The following is a 9,409-nucleotide window of genomic DNA, read 5'->3' as shown; positions in this document are numbered from 1 at the left end:
GCCTCCTCTCATGCGCAGAGACGCACTTGCACAGCGTATGGGGACGTGCAGGTGCAGTGCAGTGCGAGTGGAAGTTGCGATCGTTGAACTAGTTCAAGAAGTTGCAAACAGAAAGAACTCACTTTGTTTGTCTTGTTTTGCAGGAACGAATTCGAGGTGAGCCGCGTCATGTTGCACCGCTTCGCGAACAGCACGAACCGCCACCCTGCGTATCGCCTCATGTGAGACGCTGGCACTTTTCGTTAGTTGGAGATGTATACAACAAACAAAAACAATGACTATAAGACACACGATCGCGTTACCATTATAAGCGTAATGTCTTATTGTTCGTTTGCACCTCTGTTTTATGCCTCAAACCATCAGAACATAATGAACCGCTGTCAACAAGGAGCATGCCGTGTCCGAAGCAGACGAATTTTCCGTAGCGAATGAGAGCACGTTTAACGTTTGACGTCACAGTCAATGGGGAGGGGCTTGTGGCTGGAGCGCGCGAGCCTCCCTTCACGGAAGCGTTTTTATAAATCGAATTGCGCTGTAACAAAACAGAGTTCAGCTGAAATATTTTACGAGAATGACTTTTACACACTGCCTGACAAATTAAAAACGGTTTTCAGCCATTCAAATTTCCTTTCCATGCTCCTTTAATATAGTAGTATCAGTTTCCGTTTTGGAAGAGGTGCTCCAACACCCGATTCAGCATGAAACGAAGAAGGGCTGAGCCTAAGGACATCGGTACAGGCCATTGAAAATGCATGGGCTCAGATTTTCTGCCGCTTGTAGCTCTTGGCATATTGACGGTAGAACATTGAGGATGAGCTCAAATAAGACTTGCCATAGCTACAGCACTGTGCCAATTTCCATTGTGATTGTTGTTATGTACAATTTTTAATAACGTTTTGAAATGTGTCGGAAAATGGAAAGCTTCTCACACCCTGTAGACTTCCTTGGTGCTGCTGTGGTGAAATAATGTTGAATTTAGTGATTGTTGGGTTTTTCGGACTGCTGTATTACTGAGGACTTTTTTCTGGTCCCCTTCACGTCCGGAAAATCTGTCAGCTACTGTCCGTACTAAAATCACAGTTCACTCAACTAGAAGTCAAAAAGAAAGCAGCAACAATAGAAATGCACTGGTGCAAACCCTCCACAAATGGTTATTTTCCCTAATGCCCTAGAGTCTGAGTCCATGATTACCAGGATTACATAAGGGGGGTGGAGCCCCTCTTTGTATGTCAAGACAGCCGATAATGGAGTGCTCCAGAGGACCAGGCCTTCTGGGAAGTTTATCAAACCGTGGCCTCAACCCTGGGCTTCGCCGACAGAAATGAACAGGCTGTGTGCTGCGTGATACACTACGGTCTGCAACAGTTGGTTATGGTGCAACACAGTCAATGTTGCACACAATACATTCCAGATGACCACATCTTTTTGAGTGACCTCTACCCCAACAACACCGAATATCCACTGGGTGTACGATTAATGTCCTAATGTCCGTGGCCGGATTCGTCCGTCTGATGAACATCCCTCTCATATCCAGCGTGGATGAAGAAAATAAAGCGCGGGAATGATATCCTCAGAGAGTCCAGAAACGGACACACTTTGTGATCTATGCTCCGACAACATGCGACAGTCCGATGGCGTGTATATGTGATGTACGTCTGAAGTTGGATGTTGGAATATCCTGGGTATAACGAGTTTCATCTGACATTTATGTACGCTCACAGGTCCAAGTGGAGAAAGGAGCCCTCATGGACGTCCGACAGACATCCAGTGTTCTGCGCTGCTTGCCCCTGACATCTTTTCTTTTGTCTGTGAGATTCAAGCATTTGATGTCACAGTGAAACTAGAATTTTTTGCACCGTTAATGTGGATGGACACTTAAGAATTGAGAGACAACATGTTGTGACTGAAGCTAGAATCAGGAATTTCATCAATTTCGAAACACAACTGACAAGAAAAAGTGACGGTAGCTGTGAGAGTACAGTCCCCCTCAATTACAAAGAATTAAAAAACCCCAGTGCTGAGTAGGACAAGGACGGGGAATAAAAACGACAAGAACTGCACTGAACTGCAACCAAGTGATTTTTTATTTTCCGAGCAAGCCAAAGCAGACACCCTTCTCACTCCCAAGGGAACAAAAGAAAAGCACTGGAGTTTTTTAATTCTTTTTAATCGAAACATGTACCAACCAGCCCAAACACTCGCTCTGTTATAATCCCCCTCCTCTACATTTTTTGTACCCTATAAACGCGCCTTTTCTTTTTCGGAAACATCAAAGAACCAGCATACTGGTGGTTCTTGGAATACTTATTCGAACTTGGCTAGTGTGCACAACACGTCAGCGAACCGACACAAAGCGAACAACAAAGATGAGAGCCGAGAAATTGAGGGACTCTCCCATTGGAGAATTTCGCGAGGTTCTGGGTGTAGTATTTACTCTGTTAACAATTTATTTAATGTAGTCCAACAATGTCGTTAGATTAATTAGATTATTCACATTAGTAATATAGCATGTATGCTTTAAAATTAAGAATATATTATGCCTGCTTTATTAGGGGCATTAGCTGGAGAAATGTCCATCAAATATTCCTCCACCGTTTGCTAAAAAACGTCCCTATCGATAGCTTTCGGACGTCTCAGAGGACTCCTCCTTTCTCTCACTGGAACATGTGAACGTACATATACCCGACGAAACTCATTATCCCCAGGATATCCCAATATCCAACTTCAGACGTATATCGGATATCCATAGGACAGCCTTGTGTTGTTGGGGTAGTAGAAGGCCCATTACAGTAGGAGATCAAAAGACTGTGACTGTGTATATGGTGACTGTGACCTACTGATGCGGTTCATTCTATCACACACTCGTTGTACTGCATGCCAGAGTACTGAAGAAAAAAGAATTACAGTAGAACCTCGCTATAGTGAACCCGCATATAGTGAAGAGTGAAGAAAGATTGCGGTCCCGATTGAGTGTCCATAGATGCCCACGTATTTTCAACACCTTTATAGTGAACACGCCTGTAGTCTAAAACCGCATATCTAGTGAAGAAAAATCTACAAAAATTTCTAAATTTCCTCGGAAAAGTTTGCGATCCGCATGAAAACGAAAGTCAGGTGGCGCCTTCACGTCCTGGAACTTGGGACACAGTCGCCCGAGACACCGTCACCATTTTGTACTTTGTCTTGTTGGACAACATGTGCGTGGTGTGTACGGCTGCAGGGCAGTTTTGTAAACTAAGAGCACTGCAAGCATGTCGAAGAGGAAAGTGCTAACGATAATCGAAAAACAGCAATTGCTTCACGACGTGGACGCCAGAACACTGAAGCGCAAGGATATCACCAACAAAATTTGAAGTTTCAGAAGCGGTAGTGTCCGACATTGTCAAGAAATGAGGAGCTGTCAAAGACGCGGTCGCGGGTGAGTGCAATGCTAAGAGACGAAAAATTAGGAACTCCACGTACGAGGACATCGATACTGCACTGTTAAAGTGGCATTAAACAGTTCCAAGAATATTCTTCAGTTATTATGCTCTATGAAAGAACGTGGCTCACGATATCCAATTATGAAATTCATTTACTTCTAGCGAGCGCCTTTACCACGAAACAATGCCATTCAAAGAGCACAATCCGCGTGAGTCTCTCCTTCCTACTGGGAGAGCACCTACGTCACACGTCTCGCACGTGTAGCAAAGCTGCATTCCAGTCACTGGAGATGGGGGAGATTTCGGACTCCTAGCGAATGACGGGCCTCGTTGACACAAACAGCAGCGTGCGGGGAGAACCGATTGTGAGAACCACCGCTGTGACCTCGTGGAGCAATACAGCACTGAAAACACAGTGCGCACATGAAATGGAATATTGTGGGCTTTTGGTACCTTTTGATCTGGCTACCTTGGGTTTGACAAGTGTAAATATGTTTAGAATTGACTTCACTACCCGAAATTAAAACAAAATCAGTGTATAGGCGCCCGCATTTTGAATGGTTGATTGTGGGCTACGTCAAAGTGACGTAGCCCACACTACTTTTTTTTCGCTGGAAACTGTTCTTCCCGCCGAGAAACAGATATGGCACAAATTTTTCCGGACGAAATCGCTCCACTCTGCGAGGAGCGCGCGCTCGAAATGTCTCTTTCGCGTTCCTCCTCTCCCGCGCACATTCTCTCGTCGATGGTGTAATGGACCTTTTCTATATTCGCGTCGCCCCTGGCGGCGGAATGTCGAACGTCGTGTCTTTTCCCCCAATAATGGTGACGCTTTACGAACTGGCACGTACGTTGCGTGGGAAAGTAGCAAGAGAAGATTGGAAGAAGAATGCGGAAAGAGGTGAAAGCGCATTGTACTCATTACCAGACCTCAAACGTCCGCGTAACCTTGAAACCGATTATCTCCCCACAATGAACATGACAGTCGCCCGCAAATGGGTTCATGGCGATCTTTTCCGTTCAAAAATGGCGGACTCAAGGGCTGGGCATGCGCATACGCGTTGTCGGAAATGGTCCATTGTACGGACGGCACTTCCGTGCCCCGTTACGTCACCGGTGTTGCGCAATGGCAAGTAATGCTGCGAGCCCGCTGTGACTGTCGAGTGTCGCCGTCCAGCCGCACATAGAAGGTCACAAGGTCTCGGGGCCCGTCTGAGGGCTGAAGTTGAAGCATTACGCTTTCTTGGTTGGAGGCGTTCGGATAACACGCTATAATGAACAGCTTTTCGCGTGTGAACCGTTTGCTACAGTTGAGCTGGCAAGTATGACATGTTAGCTGTACTTTTTCATCGAAATTATTCGTCCTCTGCTCTGCGGCCGTTCACAACAAGGAACTCAAGTACCTCCGTGGCTTTGAGAGTTTTGCTGACGAGTTACGTGGGCCTCTAGCGATTCACCTCAACGTGCATTGGTTGCATCGCTGTCACCAATGGAAAGTGTCTGGTGGTTGCTTAGCATTGCAGTTATATTTACGTCAGTTGCAGTGTAGTGTACTGCTATCTGTGCGTGGATGTTTCATCGCGGCTTATCTTTTATCGCAAAGAGAGCGTGATTGTATGAAGGACACGTGCACGTCAAAACTTACTTAAGAGCAATAAAGACCTGGTACGGGGCTTTTGTCCAGACAGAACGTGGTGCCTGGCTGAATGCACAACATAGTGTCAGAAGTTGTGGCCCCAAACGCTACGTGCCTCGCTCTGTTTCGGTTGAAGTAACTACAACTACTGACAGCATGCCTGACAACGAGGAGGTGGCTGCTATGTCTTCTGCCAGTAGGGCCAGTTGCTTCAGCGTCCCCAGCGCCGCGGACCTTCTCCCGCCGCCGCCTTTCGACTTCAGTAACACCGGAGAGTGGCCATCGTGGATTCAGTGTTTTGAGGATTATATTTCGCGGCTGGATTATATCAGGCGCAGGAAGAAGTCAAGGTACGGACACTGCTCTACTTTCTAGTTCTTCTACTACTCTACTAGTTCTACTGCATGGGCCCCAAAGCGAGAACAATCGTTGTGTCGACTTGTAAAGAAGAGGGAGTACCGAAAACGTTTCAACAAGTGAAGAGTACTTTGGATGACTATTTTATTCATCCAGTCAATGAAGTTTATGAGAGCACTCGCTTTCATAGAAGAGCCCAGGCAGCAGAAGAAACGGTGGACGAATTTTATACGGCACTGTGTAACATGGTGAAGAAATGTAATTATCGCTCAGCTGAGGTGCAAGAGCGGCTGGTGCGGGACTCTCCATTGTCGGATCTATATTGTGTCGCAACCCAAAGCTGACGCTGGCGTAAGCCCTGACTCAAGCACGTCAGTACGAAGACTCTGAAAAAGAGAAGCGAGCAAAGGACAACCAAGGCCAGAGCCGCCACGAGGAACCAAATGTGTTTAACATAGATGCTACAGACGTTGCAAGGTTCCCGGGAGAGAGGAAGCGAGAAGGGTCATGCCAATATTGCGGACGTGGACAACATCGACGGCTGGACTGCCCTGCGAGGAGAGCGGTATGCCATTATTGTAAAAAGATGGGGCATTTTCGCGAAGTGTGCTGGGCTAGGAAGAAGGCTAAGAACGCAACGTTGGATACGCTCCATTTAGAAGAGGTGGAGGACCGTACGGACAGAGCAAGGTTCACTAAACTAGCAGTTAACGGACACTGGGTCCGGTTTAAGATAGACTCGGAAGCGGAAGTTACGGTAGTACCAGAGGACCTCCCGTGGGTGTCTGAGCTCTTGGACCCAGAAGATGTAGAAGACCCAGCCTTACGGGCCCCGGCGGTCAGGCGTGGCTCCTTTCCGGCGACGCTTACCTGGAAGGATAAGACAGCGCAGCAGAGGGTGTACGTCCTGTCTTCACTGTCGCCACTTTTGGGACTTCCGGTCATAAAAAAAAAAAATAGAAGCCCTCGGCGTGGTCAAGTTCGTCGAAGGTTTGTCGGCGGTGAAAAGTAAGTTATTTGAGGGCCTTGTCACGCTACACGAGGAGTATACAATACGGCTCAAACCGAACGCGGTCCCCTTCTCCCTTTCTGTGCCTAGAAGAGTACCCATCCCATTGCAGAAAACAGTTAAAGAAGAATTAGACAGGCTGGAAGAAGGCGTTATTCGGCGTGTGAATGACCCAACCCCGTGGTATGCGGGCATGGTAGCAGATTCGAAGCCATCGGGAAAATATCGGATTTGTGTAGACCTCACGAAACTCAACCAGTCGGACTTGCGGGAACGTCACATATTACCAACCGTAGACCAGGTGCTAGGACAATTAGAAGCTAAAGTGTTTTCCAAGCTAGATGCAACATCCGGTTTTCACCATGTTCGGCTGGCAAAAGAAAGCCAAGAACTGACGACTTTTATCTGCCACTTTTATCTGCAATGAACGTCCCTGTATGCAGCCCATTCATGAAAGAAACGACTTGCGAACTGGCTTGTTGTTGAAGTGTTGGGGAATACTGAAAATTTCTTAACGTACAGACAAAACCTCGTGCAGACCACCCTGCTACAGCACTTCCGCTAGAATCAGCCACAAACGTGTTCATGTAAATATCAGCCACAAATGTGTCTTTAAAATTAATAAAGTGTGTATGATGAAAGATGAAAGTCACTGAAAAGGTTAGCCAGCTGTAGGACTCGAACCCACATCTTCTGGATTACCAGTCCAGGGCTCTACCAATTGAGCTAAGCTAACACGCCTTCTCAACCAGCCACTCTCTCTCACTCATCCTCCTTTCACTCTTACATTTTTGCTCACTCATACACACATTCATAGAGAGAGAAGGCGTGTTAGCCTAGCTCAATTGGTAGAGCCCCGGACTGGTAATCCAGAACATGTGGGTTCAAGTCCTACAGCTGGCTAACCTTTTCAGTGACTGTCATGTTTCATCGTTAATTTCTTAGGCAATTTGAGGCTTTGCATGTGTTTGTCCTTTCTATGTTGTTCCAGCCTCAGAACATCAGTTCTCTCTTGTTCAAAATGTGTATATTCTGTTAGAACCTGTTGTCTATGAGGCATTTCTGCTGTTAATGAACCATTTTGTGGGTAAAACAGGTCAACCCCTGATAGAGTGAAGATTTTTTCTGGTCAGGACATCTTCACTATATAGAGGTTCTACTGTACTTTTCTGTGTGTCATATTGTGTGAGACATAAACCCTCAAACACAGATTTGCGTCAGGTTCTCACATAGGGTTGCAATGTGGCCGATATTTCACCGACTCTGTGTGTTATTTTCTCGTTCTGGCGGTTGCTGGTTGAAAGCTATTACTGGCAGCCTCTTGATGGTATTTGCAGCTCATGGAGTCTTTTGCATGACTTCCCTTCAACATTCCACAGGAGTACGAAGATATCTGGAGCACAGGTCCAGCTCCGCAGCCACCCGATAAGGGAACTGGAGTGTGGACACAATGTAGACAACCGATGGTCTCTTTTTTACCCACACCAGTCGTTTGATGAGTTTTTGTCCTCCTGGCTACCTTCCCAAAACAACAGTTCAATGGTCCCTTGGGATTTTCTTTTTTTTCCTTTTTCTTCAATTGTCCACTACACTCTTGTGTTTTAAAGGAGCTCTGAAAGCCATCTCAAAAATTTTCCGTTCCGAACGCGTTGTGGAAGCAGGTAACTTAACTTGATGATCAACACGAAAATTTTCTCTGTGCGCGATGTTTTTCGTAGAAAAAAAGACACTTGAACATCGCCGCGCGTGTTCCCACTCGACTCGCTCCTCCGGGTCAAACGAGGAGGAGAAAGAAAAAAACGTCATTGGTGACGTAATAAAAGTTGAAAGCGGCGACCGCGCTTCTATCCAGGTCAGTGCTGACTGGTTTTCTTTTCTTTCTTTCCGTTTTCTTTCACCCTGCTTTCTCTCTGTCAAGGGATGAATAAGGGATGACCTCGATATTCATGGTCATGAAACCCCCGTTCTCGAAATTCATGTTCTGGAAACAAGGAAAAGGGGAAATGCTGCTTCGTAAGATGTTATGCCGCGATTAAGAACATAACATCGCTATTTAACCACTCAAATTCAGGAATTTTCTATATGTGTTCAAGTCGCCTTAGCGAACGAAACACACATTTAGAAGCCATTTGGCTTAGCAGGGCGGCATGTTGGTTGGTTAGTTGTGTGCTTGCAATATTATAGGTGGGTTAGTCACAGTTTGCCGTTGGCAGTTTTCCTCGCACAACATGTGCATTTTATAGTCAGCTAAAATTTACGCTAGTCACGTGTTGTTTCAGTGCACGCTGATATGTCGTCGGACACAAACTTAACCGGCGTTGTCGGTCACTATATGGTGGATAAAACTGATGCACTATATGGTGACAAAACAAATGGCGCCGAGCACGGATGAACTCAAACTTGCGTGTCTGCGTCGTCCATATTTGTAGTCTGCATCCGCCAATTCTCGTTTAGCTCGATGGTTAGTAAGTTGACCATAAATTGTGGTGGTCTTATGACACTGCTTGGCTATGTTGGTGTGTAACTCAGGCAATGAACGTTCAACTCCTGATGCCACGATGTGCCGGCGACGGCCTATTGCGATAGATTTCACTGAATTGTATCTGACAACGTATGGGCAAGAACACTCCTCCAGCTGAATAAGGAATTAACTGAATGGCTAACAAAGTTGCTAGTCAAAGTGACGGGCACTAGTGATCATAGCGAATTAGTGATATAGCGTATATTGATATAATGACATAGCGGACGGAATTAGTGGTCATAGCCATGCAGCGATCATTATGAGGCATGAAGTGAAGCAGCGCTTATTGCCGCACAGTGTTTATACGTATTTGCCACCAACAACACAACAAGAAACAGTCACCACTATAACGAACAGCATACAAAACACAGACACGGACAGAACAGCGTTCAACTGGCACCTGAAGTTTATTTTCATAATCCACCTACTCCGGAAGGTCGCTTTAGGGAAAGCAAGGTCAAGCG

At 46.1% G+C, this 9,409-nt stretch overlaps 1 non-coding gene across 1 annotated transcript; it reads right to left on the bottom strand.

Moving 5' to 3' along the window:
* Positions 1-7,087: 7,087 nt before the first annotated feature.
* Trnat-ggu (transfer RNA threonine (anticodon GGU)) lies at positions 7,088-7,160 on the bottom strand. The gene has a single exon. It is a non-coding gene; the product is annotated as a tRNA-Thr (tRNA).
* Between the last annotated feature and the right edge of the window lie 2,249 nt (positions 7,161-9,409).

Source organism: Ornithodoros turicata, chromosome 5, assembly GCF_037126465.1.
Source record: "Ornithodoros turicata isolate Travis chromosome 5, ASM3712646v1, whole genome shotgun sequence".
Classification (NCBI taxonomy): Eukaryota; Metazoa; Arthropoda; class Arachnida; order Ixodida; family Argasidae; genus Ornithodoros; species Ornithodoros turicata.
The sequence above is the reverse complement of the archived record's forward strand: the minus strand, read 5'-3'. Positions and strand labels throughout refer to the sequence as shown.